Raw genomic sequence first — 16,854 nt, 5'->3', positions numbered from 1 at the left:
CTTACTTTCTCTCAGCTGTGTTCTATTCTCTTCTTTGGAAGATTATTGGGGCTGGTTTTCAGGGGGGTGATTCTTGGATCTTGCTCTGAGCCTGATGTCAGCTGCTTCAGATTGAGGCTCCACTATTTCACTGTTGATGAAAACATAAAATCAATATTCCTCCCATCAATGACCTGAGGCAGCTAGAGCCAAGGGTCATTCAACAGAACCACAGAGACATGCTGAGGAAGGTAGGATGAGAGAGAAAAAACTCAGATGTTGTACCTGCTGCCTGTCCCTGGGAATCTCCTAAGCAGCAGCAGTAGCCTGTGAGGGAATCTGGAGGAGATTTGTAAGACCTCATGGGGTTCTCAATTCCCAGGTCCTCCCAGAGATCGGAGAAGGCCAGCGATCATCTTTCCATTGCTGTTCAGCCACCTTAAGTTAATACTCAGCTCCTTGTTAACCTCCACCAGCCTCGCCAAACACACACGTGTTGGGTTCTGTCACTGAAATACTGTACAACAGAGAGCAAAATGCAGTTGGAATTAGCCGCCAAGGGTGACTTGTCGATGCGTTCAGAGCTGGCCATTTGGTATGGGCCAGGGTGAATGAGTTTAACAAAACACCTGGAACTGTCAGAGGTCTTCTGTTCATTCCAATGTTCACAGCAAATCATATCTCTATCAGTTTCCCACCAGGTGACAAAAGATTGAGCTAAATGCATGACTCCAACTCCTTTGTCTTCCTCCTTTTGTCCAGTCCAGCATTTACTCCTGCCTATGGGATACCCAGACCTATATAGATGCTTTGCTTGCAGTTGCTGCCACAGTGAAACAAACTTTCAGAAGATGGACTGAGAAAAGGGATAAAACTATGGTGGGAGGTGTCAACTCTTCCCTTTGTTCTAGTCATGGAGTCTGACACATCTATCCTTTACCTTCTTCTTTTCCTCTTTTTAATTCTCAAAAAAAGTCCTCCTGAGTGAGATTGTGAGTGAGTATGTGTGTGTGTGTGTGTGTGTGTGTGTGTGTGTGTGGTAAATTGGGCCTGTGATTTCATCAGTGTAGGGAACTCTCAGGTGAGGAAAGTCCCTCTACCAATAGAGTTCATCACCTTTGCTGCAACTTCTAGTATTAGAGTTGGTTTGGGGAACTGAGGGTTTAAGTGATTTGTCTGGGTCATACATCTAGTATGTGTCATGAGATGAAATTTGAATCCAGGTCTTCCTGAACCCAAGAACAATTCTCTATCCACCATTTATATTGACTCTATAAATGGAAATAAAGACAATATAAAAGTAATATGCTTTTTAATTTAATTGCTGGGATAATGGGGATAACTTTTTAGAAGTGGAAATGCTGGTATAGACTTTGGGCAATCTCTGATTTCACTTTGGTAATGTTGAGAGGCTGTGAAGAATAATGAATAGAGGGGGAAGCTGGGTGGCTCAGTGGATTGAGAGTTAGGCCTAGAGATGGGAGGTCCTAGGTTCAAATCTGGCCTCAGACACTTCCCAGCTGTGTGACCCTGGGCAAGTCACTTGACCCCCATTGCCTAGCCCTTACCACTCTTCTGCCTTGGAGCCAATACACAGTATTGACTCCAAGATGGAAGGTAAGGGTTAAAAAATTTAAAAAAAAAGAATAATGAATAGAGAGCCAGTCTTAGATCCAGGAAGACCTGGGTTCAAGTTTGGCCTCTGAAACATAATGAATATGTTATCCTAGGTGAGACTCAACTTCTAAAAACTAGAGGAAGCTCTCAAATAAATGTCAATGTCAAGAAAAGTGCATAGCTATAATGGTAGAGAAAATGAATCACCAAGACTCCTTACCCCACTAAAGACAGATCCAGGCCTGATCTCTCTCTTTAATACAGAGAAAGGATCCAACCATCCATTATGCTATTATAAGGGCAGTCCTGATGATTCATGTAGGCTCCAAGTAGGATGTATTGGAATCTAGAGAAGGATTGTTCATGTCCCAAGTGAGCCAACAGCAAGACTCCAACTTCATAGGATGAAGGAGGTCATGGATATGGGACTAGGAAGAGCACAAATGGAAGCAAACCATTTGGGGCAGGATGGAATCCAATGCTGTAAGAAATACTGGATTTGCCATATCAGTAACATTTTATAATACACTGATAAACTGGTTAATAGCAAGTTGATTTAAAAAGAAAATTTAGATGATTTCACATATGATCAAAGAACAATGGATAACCAAAATATTTTGTCCCAGCCCTAATCATACTCTCTTTCAGGTAATTCATGAAAAGGAATGTATGGTAGTCATAATCAATTTAGATTGATAATAATGATAATGATGGCAGTAATAATAACAATAAAATAATAGCAGCTAACATTTATGTTAAAGTTTGTAAAGAGCTTTAAAATATTATCTCATTTTTCCTCATAGGAACCATTTTACATATAAGGAAACTGAGGCAGATGGAAGTTAAGTGACTTGTCCAAGGTCACACAACTAGTAAATGTGTGATGCTGAATTAGAACTCAGGCCTCAATAACTCCAGGTCTGGCACTCTACTGACTGTCCTACCTGGCAGTGGCTAGGTGACAGGACAAGAGGTATGAATTAAAGGAAGTAGAGGAGTACAGAGATAAGAAGGTAGATTTAAAGTCAAAGAGCCTAAATTTGAACCTAAGTTCTGCCACATGCATGTTGGGAAAATCCCTCTGGGCATCACTTTTCCTATCTGTAAGAAGATGGGGTTGGACTCATTGACATCTATGTCCCTTAAACTCTAAATTTATGAATCTATAATACCAACTCCCTGTCTCTCTTGACCAATGAGTCAAACTACATTAGATTCTCACAACTTCTCAGCCCTTTGTTAATTAATTACTAACAAGTGGTTAGCTCTAGCCCCTCTCCCCTTAGTGCTACACATCAACAAGATGGGAGGAAGCCTGCAGGAGAAAGGAAACAACCAGGAGCCAGAGGTGGAGGCTCCCTCTCATACTAGTATCACCCATTCCTTTTTTTTTTAAACCCTTGCCTTCTGTCTTGGAATACATATTGGTTCTAAGGCAGAAGAGGAGTTAGAGTCACATAGCTAGGAAGTTTCTGAGGCCAGATTTGAACCTAGGATCTGCTATCTCTTTATGCTGGCAGATCTGTTGGCTTTAGGAGACTGTAAGAAAATTCTATTCTCTTGCTTCTCAGCAGTTCCATATTCAGTGAATGACTTGATTATAATTTTTTTAAAGTGTCAGTTCAATGGCTCAACTCTCCCCATTCTCATTTGGCTATTTTAATATGGAATTCTTATCTGGGTTCAAAATATTTCATATGACTTCCTCTGGTTTGAACCTGATAGAATGGAATGTTTAAGACCAAAGGGATACATACCTATGTGCAATAGAAGTTTGAAACATTGTTTTAGGGCAGTCCCATTTGCCAATGGACTATATTCCCAAGGTGTGCAAGTCAGTGGTTTAGAACTCCCAATAAATCCTCCCTGCCCCAATCCTGTCCCCCAAAGTTTGCTATTATTGTGTAGTTCTAGAGTACTCACTATAATGTAGAAAATGTTTCTAGGAGAAAATTCATCCATACTCCAAATCTGGACTGCTGAGGTACATAATTTCTACTCTGTGGTAGGATCAGAGACTATCTTTCTTTGGACCAATATGCTACCCATGAGCCCAGGAACCCCTCTAATTACAAGTCACTGTCTGGGCCACCCAGTGGTAGAAGTCCATGGCTACAATTGGAATGGCTTTTTCTTCTTGTCAAGCTCCTCCATCACCCTTTTTTCTTTTGAGGGTCCCTGGGAGTGGTTTATCTGCTTTGTTTTTAAATAATATAAACACTCATATACCACACACACACATATATATACACATATATGTATGTGTCTATGTATATATACATATATACACATATATACACATATATGTATGTGTCTATGTATATATACATATATACACATATATACACATATATGTATGTGTCTATGTATATATGTGTGTGTGTGTGCGCACACACATATATACACACACCTAAATTATCCAAAAAGAGAACACGGGCATTTCAAAGTCTCATGAAGGTATGTATATAAGGAAATATGGCAGAAAAAACATGATAGAAAAATGTCATAAAAAAGTAGGGAATTGATTTAGAAAGTAGTGTAAAAGACTTTACCGCCACTGTTAACTCAATTAAACGTCCTCCCACTGTCCACATTCTACCCCACAAAACTACAGGGAAAATAACAAAAGGTCATCAGTGTCTTTGAATCACACAATACCAGAAGCCAACATGCTTCAGTGAAAAGAGAACACTTTTTGGCATCAGAAGACCTGGGTTTACCTCTCACCTCTCCTAAAATTATTTGATCTCTCAAGGCCTCTGAGATGAAAGGTTGGCTTAGATAACCTCTAAGGACTTTCCTCTCTCTAGATCCATGATATAACTCTTTCTCTCATGGGGAATGGGCCCTCAAAACCATTTCACCTAATTCTCTCATTCTACAGACCAGGAAACCGAAGCCTGCAGAGATTCCACAATTAATTCAAGGTCACCCAACTAATTAGTGGTACCGTGAAAGGTAGAAGAAAGATCTGATTTTTAACCCAACCATCCACCCCACCCCGAAGACATTCTAGTGTTATTTTTTCATTGTATAACCTTCCATAATATTCCATTTAACTCAACAAATCTGAATTAATCTTCTGCTATGTATTAGGTACGTTGTTGCATTATTTGCTGTAATGCAACCAATATACAGGGGTCTTCTTTTTCAACTCCCAAGCAGATTAGAGTACTCATGGAATTATCAAAATATCTTAAGATTCCAGAGCAAGCCCTTTTCTGTCCAACATGTGGATACAAGCTCATGGTAGATGGAAATGAGAGTATCCGATAAGACAATTTGAGACAGGAGAAAATAATGCCTCAGGAATCCATTTGTCTCTTAGCAGATCACTGTCTGTGTTTACCAGGTCAGCTAAAAGTCAAGGGACACACACAACCATTTCTGATAAACCAGATTCCACAGGCCTCATCCTGGCTGGTGACATTGGCCAAAGTCTGAATCTCTTTCCATTTTGGTAACTGCGTTTGGTGGTGATGACTGCCATCTGCAATGCTGCAGCCTTTAATGAGCCCTCCCACAGCTGCAATCTCCAACCACAATAACAAGAATCCAAAAGGAGTGATTTTCTCCCGAAACAGAGCTGTATCAATCCCCATTCAGTGACTGGGCCCATTTGCAGCTCTTTCTTGGGTACGTCTAGTATTGGAACCTTGGGAGCCCTGGTAAGGTCATGAAGGCTCCATCTTCTCTGGTTCACACACATGGTCTTATCTTCCTTTCTTGGGAGGACAGGGCTTGGCCTTTAGGAAGCAAATTGTGGTCTCACAAACTATCAGATTAGGCCCACTCCACTTGCAGAATAGGGCCAAATTCAATTGTCCGGCAATGCTATAGAAAGAGCTTTCCAGAGCCCTGCATTTTCCTTGGAAATGTTTCATTCTGTTACCTCCCCCAGATGCTAGTGGATGCTAGTGCCATCCTTTGAATATTTCCCCTTTGCCTCCTCTATATTTATCTTATGTAGACTGATTAAAAGAAATGCAAGGTCTTGGAGGGTAAGGACTGTTTTTGCATCTCTTTTATCCCCAGGATCATGCCTGGCACAGAGTAAGCACTTAAAAAGGGTTTATCAATTCATGGTTTTTGTCTTCGATGTATATATGGTGATATATTTAATTATATTATAAAATAATACATACATATACAATTTTATATACAATTGTGTTATATATAAATTAAATGATTACACACGTAACATAATTGCATATATACATATATATTACTGTCACACAAAACAAATCTTCCTCTAAAAAATAACTAGTGCCACATTCTTCACCCACAGACTGCCACTTTGCTGCAGAGATATGAAGCATCACCTGAATCCAGCATCAGTCAGCAAACTGATCCAAGTTCTGAAGTTTCAGTGTTCTTTTCCTTTACAATGTTATAAATACTGTGCAATATATAGAGAAGTATATTAATGTGCATTTTGTTCTATTTGTTCTGTGCTTTCACTTGGGAAGAATTCAATGCTAGGCACAAAATACAGTCTAAAGCACTAGACGGTTAGTACATGGTGCCGCGAATTGCTTGGATATACATTTCAGGAGATAGCATTGCCCTCAAGTCCCCAGAGAGTTTGGACAGAGCTCTGGCTTGGGGTCAGTCTATTATGTGGAGTGTTGACCAGTTGAAGGAATGAGGCTCCTGCCAAAAGTTCTTGGTAGATTCACCTGGACTTCCCTCTCATTGGGGAATTCATCAAAGCAAATCTACTTTCGACTTGTGAGTGAGGCCACTGTGGCCATCAGGCCTTCTCATGTAAGAGAGAATGGCCCATGGCCCAGGAAAGCTTTCTTTCCCCTTTCTTCCAATCAATACCACAATTACCCAGAATCATCAAATTCAGAAAGCCTCCCCTGACAGAGCCTCTTTTGAAAAATAATACATGAATGAGTTTGTACCTCTGTTACTAGTGAAATGAGTTCAAATCCAATCTCAGACACTAGCTGTGTGAACCTAAGCAAGTCATTTAACATGTATTTGCTTCAGTTTCCTCAATGGTAAAATGGGGAAAATAAGAGCAAATGAGATAATACGTATAAAACATTTAGCATAGGGTCTAGCAAATGAGAGGCACAATGAAGGTCCTTACTATTTTCACCGTAATCACTGTATGTACCTCTAGCTCTCTATCTGTCTGTCTGTCTTTCTGTCTGCCTATCTGCATAATATGTCCAAAAAGTCTTTGTGGAATGTTAAACTTTACTAGCTTTAAATATCTTTAATTTTTAAATTAATAATAAATATAAATAAATAAATAATAAATAATAAAAATAATTAATTTCAACATTCCCCATGCCTCATGGAATACTCTGCATATATATACATATGCATACATAACAATATTTGTCTCTACATAGATTTAGAGGCACAATAGACATGTCTATATGTTTGTGTCGCTATACACATACACATAAGCACGCAGAGTAACCTCTATCATCAATGTCCTTCTCTGACTGTTCATTCGCATGTCCAAGTAACCTTGGACTCTTGGTGGCTCTTCCAATAGAACATCGTCTGTTAGAAACTCCAGCTGGAAAAGTTTCAGGTCAAGGTCCAGTTATAGACATTCTGGGCTGTTATTGTTGTTTCCTTCTCCTCTTCCTCCTCCTCCTCCTTCATATGAGCCAATTGAACTAATATTGGAAACATTTTGATCACTAGTCTGACCATCAAGAGGATGAATGAAAGCTATTTTCCCCCTAATCTACAGGCATCTGTAAAGTGCCTACTCCACAAAGACATGTTGCTAAGCACGAGGGATGACCGATATCAACAACTGGACCTGGGAAGATTCTGATTTGCCTTAGTGGAAGAGGAAGTCTTCATAAGAATAAATCATAGCCCCTCAAAATACCACAATAGTCATGTACACATAAGAGGAGGCAGCATGGGAAAAGGGCAGACAGCAGGACACAATGGAAAATACACCAACCTTGGAGGAGATCTGGGTTCTACTCTGCGAGATATTTGTCATATGACCTTAGCCAAATCCTTTTCATTTCTCCAGATCTCTGCAAATGCAAATAAGACCTTCCCTCTGTAGATCACAGGACTGTTTAGAACATCACATAAGAGAATACATGTCATACAATCTCCAAATTTTAATCTAAATTTGTCATTGTAAAAGCACACAGCTATGCTCATCTGCCATTCTGCTTATTTTCTGAGGTTTCATTTATGCGCGTTGTGTCTGTCCTGTCAATTGATAAGTTCCTAGAGCATACCACACATGTTTTCTGTCTCCTTTGTAATTTTCCCCAATAGCTAGTACCATGTCTTGTAAAGTAGGCTAGTGATAAATGTTGATGGGCACAATACCACAAAGATTACAACCTTCCCATCCTCTGGCACACTATTATGAAAAGAGTGAAGGCAGCTTCTAAGAGAGAAGTGCTTTCAAAACTGGATGACGATCAAAACATGGAACTTGATCTCACAGTAAGACAGGGAACACAAAATCAGAGCCCTTTGGTTTCTGTCTTCTCCTACAGGATGTAGGTAAGCTGGTTTGCCAGGTTTTGCATAGCCAGGTATAATCCCTTTGACCATCTCCAAATGAGATATAGTGGGATGTTAACACAACAGCTGGGGCCAGAAAGAACACACATCAAAACTAGTAAGTTTCTACCAGAAATCTTTGGCTTAATCCAGTTTGATGTCAGGGTAATAATTGTTATTTTAAAATTTTATTCCAGGATCTATGGCATTACATGCTCTTGTTCAGAGGGTACGAGTTAGAAGACTTAGACCCTGAATAAAAAAAGACTTTATGATGAAATGTGCCACTTGACAGGCCACCTTTATGACAATCCCTTCTCCCCCAGAATTAGAATTCCTAGGTACTTTCATTGGAATAGGTGGTCTTAGTTGTTTTTGTGTCATAGACCCCTTTGGTAGTCTGGTATATCCTATGGGTCTTTTCTTAGAATGTTTTTGCATGCATCAAATAAAATGTGGAGGACTACAAAGGAAATCATTGGTATTAAAAGAGAAATATCAAAATATTTTTGAAAACAAATTTACAGGTCCTGTGGTGAACCCTTGCTAGAGAGCAGCTAGATACAATGAGAAAAATGGTGAACCCTTGCTAGAGAGCAGCTAGATACAATGAAAAAACCTTTGATTTGGAGTCAGAGGACCCCAACGAAATGCCCAATTCCTCACCTCACAATTTGGAAGACTCTTGGCAAGTCACTTCTCCTATTGGGCCTTGGTTCCATCATCTAGAAATTGAAGGTTTTGAACTGAAAGACCTCCAAGATCCTTTCTAGGTCTAAATCTGTGATTTGATGGTCTAGGACAAAACAATGTGCTTTTCTTAATTCTTTCCATGGAGTGTTCCCTCTTCTACTTCAGGACTAATCTGAATTCTCTCCGCAAAGAATGTTAACTGAACACTTTTTGTTTTCCTGTTCATTGCAGTTAAGGCAAGTTTGCTACACAGGGAACTAGTGGCATCTGGAACCACACAGTTACTCATAAATGGTACACCCGCCATCACCGAGTGCTAAAAATTAAGAGACTTCTGGATCAAATTTAATACCTCACTGTTTGCTTTGACTCCAAACACTTCCATTTAATCCACGACTTCACTTTTCTTCAGCCTCCTGGAACTTGATCATGGTTCCTCTTTGAATCGGGCTTCCACTTCAGAAGCTGTTTACCACCTCTGACCCCCACCTCATGAGCCCTCTTCTCTGTGACCAGCCTTGGCTTATCTGCCTGGTGATCCTGCCTCCTTTCTGAACGGAGACTTCCTTCTTGACTTCTCACTTCCAGAAACCCCAATGGTATCAGGGAGCATCATGGAAGCTACTCAGCTGCTGCTCTTCAGAGGCTCTAATCCTTGGGGCAAGGCTGGGGCTAATAGCCCTTTTCTCACCTGTATTACTTTTGTCATTTGAGTGCCTAGCAAAGAGCCATGGATACAGCAATTGCCTAATCGCTGCTTGTAGTCTGAGCCAGAAGGCTCTGTGGGACAGCGGGAAGAGCAGTGGATTTGGGTCTAAGGACCTGCCTCTGCTTCTTTGTGACTTTGGGCAAGTTACATAATTCCTCCACTCTCCTCTGTAAAACAAGGGGGTCAAGACTAACTGACTTCTAAGAACACTTAGAATGCTACATCTGATGTTAAGAAGACTTGAGGCAGAATGAGATGATGAGGGGTTTTCAGAATGATCACAGAATGATCACAGAACGATCAAATTACAATCAGCATTGTTTACACTGTGTGTGTTTGCTATGATGTTTCAATTCTTTGAAAAATGGTAAGCTAAATATTGTAACTGTCAGGCAACCTTGAATATTTGATTAACCAGGACGTTCCATTCCCTGACCACGCTGTGCCAGATAAGAGAATTCACTGTAACACCATGGCAGCCCCGTCAGGGTTGTTTTCCTAGTGAACAGACTCCTGATAGTCCCAAATATTGTCATCCACCCAACAATGACCATAGTCCTGGCTTCACAAACCAGGTATGGCACCGGATTATCCTGCTCCCTTCAGCAAGCAAACAGGATTCTGAAATGGGAATTTCCAAGAGTTTAGACGAAGGAGCCATTTCAAGGGACAAGTTTACAAAAGTCCTGCAGGTTGGGAAATTTTCCAACTTCACGACATTCTTCTAAAAATAAACCGATCCAAATGGATGAAATTATTTTTGGGGCAGCCTGGGCTTGTGTGTGACCACTGGGAGCTTGAGCAGGTTATAGCAATGACAGATAGAGCAAAAAGCAATCCCTGAGAAGGGAAACTGCTCTCACTGATGTCAGGAAGGTTGCTTGGATTTAGAAGGACCAAGGTATGTGTGAACCCCCACTCTCAGACACAGTCTCTCTCTCTCTCTCTCTCTCTCTCTCTCTCTCTCTCTCTCTCTCTCTCTCTCTCTCTCTCTCTCTGTCTCACACACATATACATCTACAGAAAGGTCTCTTCTAAGGGTGAGAGGAATTCATTAAACTTTTAAAAAAATCATTGTTTACATAAGCTAGCTCTAAATTAGAAACAATTAAAAACTGGAAACCCTGAGCATTAAGTTTGGGGCTCTATAGTTAGTTTAAAGGGGTCTCACACATTATTTGCTATTATAAGAAAGAGAAATCATGTGTAAGCATTGCCAAGTGAGCTCTTAATGAGAACATCTAATTAGAAGCCAACTTAAAAGTCCCGTCTATGCCTACTTACCATGAACCTGTGGCAAAAGGGGAAACATGAATCACACTCCAATTAGGCTTGTTCACACTAACAAAATCAAGTCTAAGTCCTCTTCCTACTTAAGGGCCATTAAATCAAGAAAATAGAATCATTTTGTGGGCAATTTCTCCTGTATTTTTAAAGAAATAATTGTTTATAATCACATATAAAAACATTCAGAGTTCTACTTTACTTTTTCACTTACTTTAAAATCCTCTTTAGGATGGTGGGTAGGATGATCATTTTTAATTTTTTTTTAACAGATGAAAAAACTGAAGCCCAATCTTGACCCATTTGGCATACTACACACACCCGATACATTATATTCTATTCTGAGCACCCAGTTTTAGAAAGGTGATTGATAAAACAGGAGAGCATTCTGTCCAAGAAATGATTCAGTCCTTTACATTTTCCTGACTTAGCCAAGGCCTTTTTATTGTTTGCACATATTAGGGAGAGCATTAGACCATGGCCATGCAAGCAGGTCTCACTGTTATTCTCCTCCTAAGTGTAATAGAACTGGCCAATTTATGTTCTTACAATTATGATGAAACACTCCATGACTGAAAATCATAGAATATCACAATCTCAAAGGAATCAACATTGCTGGTGACCAAAATGACAAGGGAAAGACAAATGTTAGGCATAAATGAAATGCAAATATTTGGAGGGATGACTTGTATGGAAGAAGTGGCATAAAAGATATTACCCAAGAGATGCATGATTGGAAGAGAAGGTGGACTCGACATGCAGTGAAAATGACTGAAAACAGTCAGACAACCTGTGAATGCCCCAGGATCCATATAATGTTAATAAGTGGGAAGATGGCCTCTTTGCAGACTATTATCAATAGAAAGACACAGACAGGAATCCAAAAACATGAAGACATTTGGGACAGGTTGAGCTCTGTACAACAGTGGCAAAGAAGACCCTTCATTTATGAGATCAGATTAATTTTATTTTGAGAACTCCATGGTTCCCATCCATGCTGGGATGATATTAACCTTGAATGAAGTCCCTTTTCCTGATGACATGGAATGATACTAAATTGCTCTCTGGCGTCTGTAAAAAGCTTGTTCCTAATTTACCATCAGGAGGATTCTGGACAATTCTGCCACAAAAATAGTAATGTGCATGAACCTATTTACAATGCCACATTCTTCAAAAGATTTCCTGCTAATTTCTCACCTAAAGTGAGACAGCTAGTGGGACAGCCTGTATTCTGTATTCCTAGGGTCCTGTGACCCATAATCAAGATAAGATGGCTGTGGGCGGCATTTGAATTATATGCCACATGAATGAGATGATATAAAGAATCAAATGAGATAATAACATAAAGCACTTTGGCAAGCCTAAACCTTCTATATAAAGTTAGCCACAATTATTACCATTATATCTACACAATAAGGCCACCTACCTGGATGTATCCAATTAAAGGACAGATCAGAATTTTTTCTTCCATCTCCCTTTACAACATCCCCTTCTCCACAGTCAGTTTCCAAACTCATTCAGATCCTCATCACCTTTTACATGGGTGGCTACAATAATCCCTCAAATGGCTTCCCCATCCCTAACTTTCCCCTTTGTCTCATTATCACTGGTCCTCATGATCTCCAATTCATCTTTCTCACACCTACCATAGTAGCTGTATAGATCACACTATGTCACTTCTCTGTTCAAAAATCTTCAGGTTAAAGGACAAACTCCTTGACTTGGCATCCATCTAAAGCCTCATACAACCTGTTTCCAAGCTCCCTTTTCAGCCTGATTTCACATAACTCCTTTCTCACAGTCTAGGTTATAGCTGAACTGGTTTTCTACCTGTTACCCAGATGGAATAGATCACGAGGTCATGTATCGTGAGCCAGAAGGGATGCTAAAAGTCATCTAGTCTAATCCCTTCATTTTAGGGAGAAGGCAATTTATTCTTAGAGAGCCTAAGTTATTTGTCCAAAGTGTGACAGGTAGAAGAACTGGGATTCCAATTCAAGTTATCAGGCATGTCTGGAATGGACTTTCTCCTTCTCCCTGCTTTTCAGAAGCTCTTACGGCTCCATTATTTCCCTCCTCCTTGAAGGAGATTGCCCCCTCCTTCCTGCCTTTGCACAAGGAGTAACCCCCACAGTACACTATCATCCTTCCAGGCACAGCTCAAGTGCTATCTCCTACATGAGACATTTCTTAATCCCCCAGCTGTTAATCCTTTTTATCTCTTTAATTACTGTGTATAACTTTGTGTATGCATATCTTTGTACATGTAGAGGGTAATATCTGAAGTCAGAAACTATTACATTTCTGCCTTCATATCCCTGCTATCTATTATAGACCTTGAAAATAAGAAGTATCTACTAAATATTTATTAGGTTGAACTAAAATGAAGAAATAAACAAGAGGATTGAGATCTGATTTGGCAGCATTTTCCCTCTTTTTCTGTTCCCTTTCTCTTCTAAGAATTGGGAAATCAGTGTGTCCTGATATCCAGGGAGACTTAGCTGGCCTTAGGGCAAGTACAGATTATAAATCATTAAAATTTTCTATCCCAGATTAGTTGTACGCCCTGTGTTAGGGTTGCGATTTTTTTAAGGATTCTATTTTCATTTTATAAAAGTCATTTTTGAATGAACCATACATTTGTTATTGAATTAATCATTTCTCTAATAGGCTATGTACATAGTTGTACTAAATTTGTGGTTTTTTGATTTGATAGTGCTTTGTGTTGGTCGTTTACATTAAATATCTCTCTTCCTGGAACAAAACAGAGTACTTATTTTCTAGGGCCCAGTCTTGCTGGTTCTTTATTTCTCTATTTCTCTATATGTGCTGTGGAGGAAAGGGAACATTGAATTATGGGCCATGACCTTCCTACTTAAGAGTACATAGCTCATATTTTATCTTAGGGCGAGAACCCCTGTGCCCTCTCTTTTGCTTCCCTCTACAGTGGGGTTTTTCCTTTTTCTTCTGTATTTAATTTCTAACCAAGATACTGTCGGGAGCAAAGCCTGAAACTGTATAGAGGCAAAGCTCTAGGGACATGGTAGGCACCCTCAGTAAGGCTGAGGCCATAGACCAGCCAGTTAGTCACAGATATTCCAGGAGTGTTGGCCCCAGGGGGATTTGAGGCAACAAGGTTGTTAACGCTCCAGATTACACATTTTAGGCAAACTATCAGTTGCTGAAATCAAGGCCAAAGGGCAGCACATTGTTCTTCATCCTAAATCTGAGATGTCACCTAATCTTCACCATTTCCCCTCTGTTGGAGTCCTATTTCTCAGCTTTACCATTCCTACATTGGTGATTCCAGGGCCTCAAGGTTATGCCAACAGAACTTTGGTAGGTCATAGCCAGATGTAATGATTTAAAGGATAAGTGACCAACTGTGTGTCTATTATATGAAGCATCAAGAGAGGTTTGTCATCAAAAGACTGACCATCAAATAATAATTTTGCTAGGGCACATGCAGAACATCTTATAGAATCATAGAACTATAGCCAGAGAGAATGGCCATTGGAACTCAATGTTGCCATTTTACCAGTGAGGAAACAAATTCATAGAGATTAGTCATCTTGGCCATGCTTACATAGCTAGTAAGTATCTATGTTGAAATTTGAACTCAGGTCTTTTCTAGTTCTTCAGTAGCTGTGTTTTTATCACCTTCTGGAGCAGGTACCAGGCTGCATCTCCACAAGGGTTGTTTCCTAGGATAATGGCTTCTGGCACTAGATTGGAGGCATTGCTATTCTTTTTTTTATATTCAGAATATGTTTCCATTGTCACATGATTCATGATTACTTCCCCCCTTTCCTTCCCCATCCCAGAGTTGACAAGCAGTTCCACTGGGTTATCCATGTATCATTGTTCAGAACCTATTTCCATGTTATTCATATTTGTAGCAGAGCCATCTTTTAACATCAAAATGCCAATCCTATCCCCATCAAACAGTGTTACCAACCCTTTGTTCTTCTTCTGTGTTTCTGCTCCCACTCTTCCTTCTCTGGATGTGAAGAGCATTCTTTCTCATAAATTCTTCTGGATTGTCCTGAGTCATTGCATGAGGCATTGCTGTTCTAATAGCTCTTGGATTGAAGGTCTTGAGATACTTCATCCGTGTCTGAGAGGAGACAGTGATAAAAGTGGTGGTGGTGGTTTGACTTCCTTGACACATATTCCCTCCTCTCTCTTCCTCAAAGTGCCTCACTGTTTCATCTAAGTTGACTTGTCTGTTCTTGTGGTGATTAATGGGCAGTTGGTGGAAGTCACTCTTCTCTTCTCCATAAGAGTTCTGGATAATGACTGTAGAGATGGCTAGAAATAGGACCAGTGGTCCAGGGCTTCTGCATTTATCTGCCTAGTGGAGGGGGGCATTTGTTTAGTAGCTTTTGCAAGATAATAAGGAAGGTGAGCCCCTTCTCCACAATGATTTCTTCTACTCCAGTGAGCTGGCAACAAGGGTAGGGGTTTGGCAAGGACGTGAGTGGGAACTCTTTTTCCTAAGACTATTGTGTTTACTGTCCTGATCCTGGGCTGTCTCCACTAGGGTCTGAAGGGCGATGGTTGTTAAAATAGCATTGTGATTTTTCTTGCCTGGTATATACTGCTTCATGTTTCTGACTATTGAATAACTCTGGAATCTGAGACAAGTTCTCCTGGCTTCAGATTCCTTTTCTATAACATGAGGAGACTGGACTAGATAAACACTCATCTCTAAGTGTACTATCCCATGATCCTCTTTTTAGACTAGTGCACTTGAGTGTGTTATCATTCCAGAGACCTCCATACATAGCCCCAACTCTCTTTTTCCCCTCATCCTGCTACCTGTGAAACTAAAGAGCCTTCCATTATATGACATGCCAGTCTTTGAAACACTTTGATTAAAAGGCAGCTAAGAGACTCAGTGGATAAAGAGCCAGGCTAGAGATGGGAGGTCCTGGGTTCAAATATGAACTCAGATGCTTTCTAATTTTGTGATCTTGGGCAAGTCACTTAACCCAAATTCTCTAGCCTTTGCTCCTCTTCTGCCTTGGGACCAATGCCCAATATCAGTTCTAAGACAGAGGGTAAGGGTTATGAAAAATAAAAATAAAATGCTTTGACTGGATCCACAATTCAATGATGGAGACATGGCTAGCAATTCCATTGTTAATCAATTAACAAGCAACTAAATGTCTACTATATACCAGAGAGAGAAAGCATGGCACAGAGGATAGGAAGTTGTCTCAGTCAGGCAGATCTGCGTTCAAGCTTCACTGTTCCTGCGGATTTGCTGAGCAATATTTGCAGGAGAAGTCATTTAAACTCTCTGTTCCCCAAACAATCCCCCAAGACTGGGATACAGAATGGCTGCACATCTACATAGCAGAAGGAGTCTCTCATTTTATGACAATAAACACACAGGTCCAGTTCAATGTGTCAAAAAGTATAAAAAAACCTCAAATCATCCCTAACATCAAAGGAGCTCACATTCAATTGAATTGATGGAGATAAGCATGCACATGTAGATATGTTGAAATAGAACTATTCAACCTTTTATGCAATAGCTATCAATTAGCAGGACCTTTTTGGATTGGGCTAAAATGGACCTGAGCTCAATTCCCAAAAGGGATCAAGTTAGATTTTATGTCCACTTCTACAACATAACCTAAAATCTATTAACCTCTTGCAGAGCTCTTACCCAACAGAACCAATTTCCCAGGCAGAAGAGAAATGTAATCTGTTAATATTTATCTATGAGTGGTAAAAGCAAATTACTCATCTTGGGCAAACATATTAGGTGCCAACATCAGGTCCGAATGATGGGATGCTTGCCGCTCGTCCTAAAGCTGAAACTGAATTCTTCCTGGAGAATCGCAACGTCTATAAAAACTATCCGAACAGCTAAAACAATCAGTCTCAAATCCTAGGGATAGAATTGAGGAGAAATTAATAATAGTGTCTGGACAGCAGTGCTTTGCTATGAACCTTCAGAACCTCCAATTGTGAGAAGCAGAGGTCTCTATTGAAAGCCTGTCATTAGCTCTCATCCCAATAGTTCCACAGCAATGTTTTCCCACAAGAAA

At 40.1% G+C, this 16,854-nt stretch overlaps 1 protein-coding gene and 1 long non-coding RNA gene across 17 annotated transcripts in view; both read right to left on the bottom strand.

Annotated features, from left to right (window-relative positions):
- RBMS3 (RNA binding motif single stranded interacting protein 3) overlaps positions 1–16,854 on the bottom strand; it is a 1,500,462-nt gene that overhangs the window by 1,280,150 nt on the left and 203,458 nt on the right. The window lies entirely within an intron of this gene.
- LOC107649943 (uncharacterized) overlaps positions 1–16,854 on the bottom strand; it is a 100,004-nt gene that overhangs the window by 16,642 nt on the left and 66,508 nt on the right. For both annotated transcript variants that reach the window (XR_001624549.2, XR_008912594.1), the window contains exons 2-3: positions 265–496; positions 6–130 (exon numbers count right to left, since the gene is read on the bottom strand). This is a non-coding gene — a long non-coding RNA (uncharacterized LOC107649943). The remainder of the gene's footprint in view (positions 1–5; positions 131–264; positions 497–16,854) is intronic.

The sequence above is a fragment of the Monodelphis domestica genome, chromosome 5 (genome assembly GCF_027887165.1).
Source record: "Monodelphis domestica isolate mMonDom1 chromosome 5, mMonDom1.pri, whole genome shotgun sequence".
In the NCBI taxonomy this organism is placed as follows: Eukaryota; Metazoa; Chordata; class Mammalia; order Didelphimorphia; family Didelphidae; genus Monodelphis; species Monodelphis domestica.
This window is presented reverse-complemented; position numbering and strand designations above follow the sequence as displayed.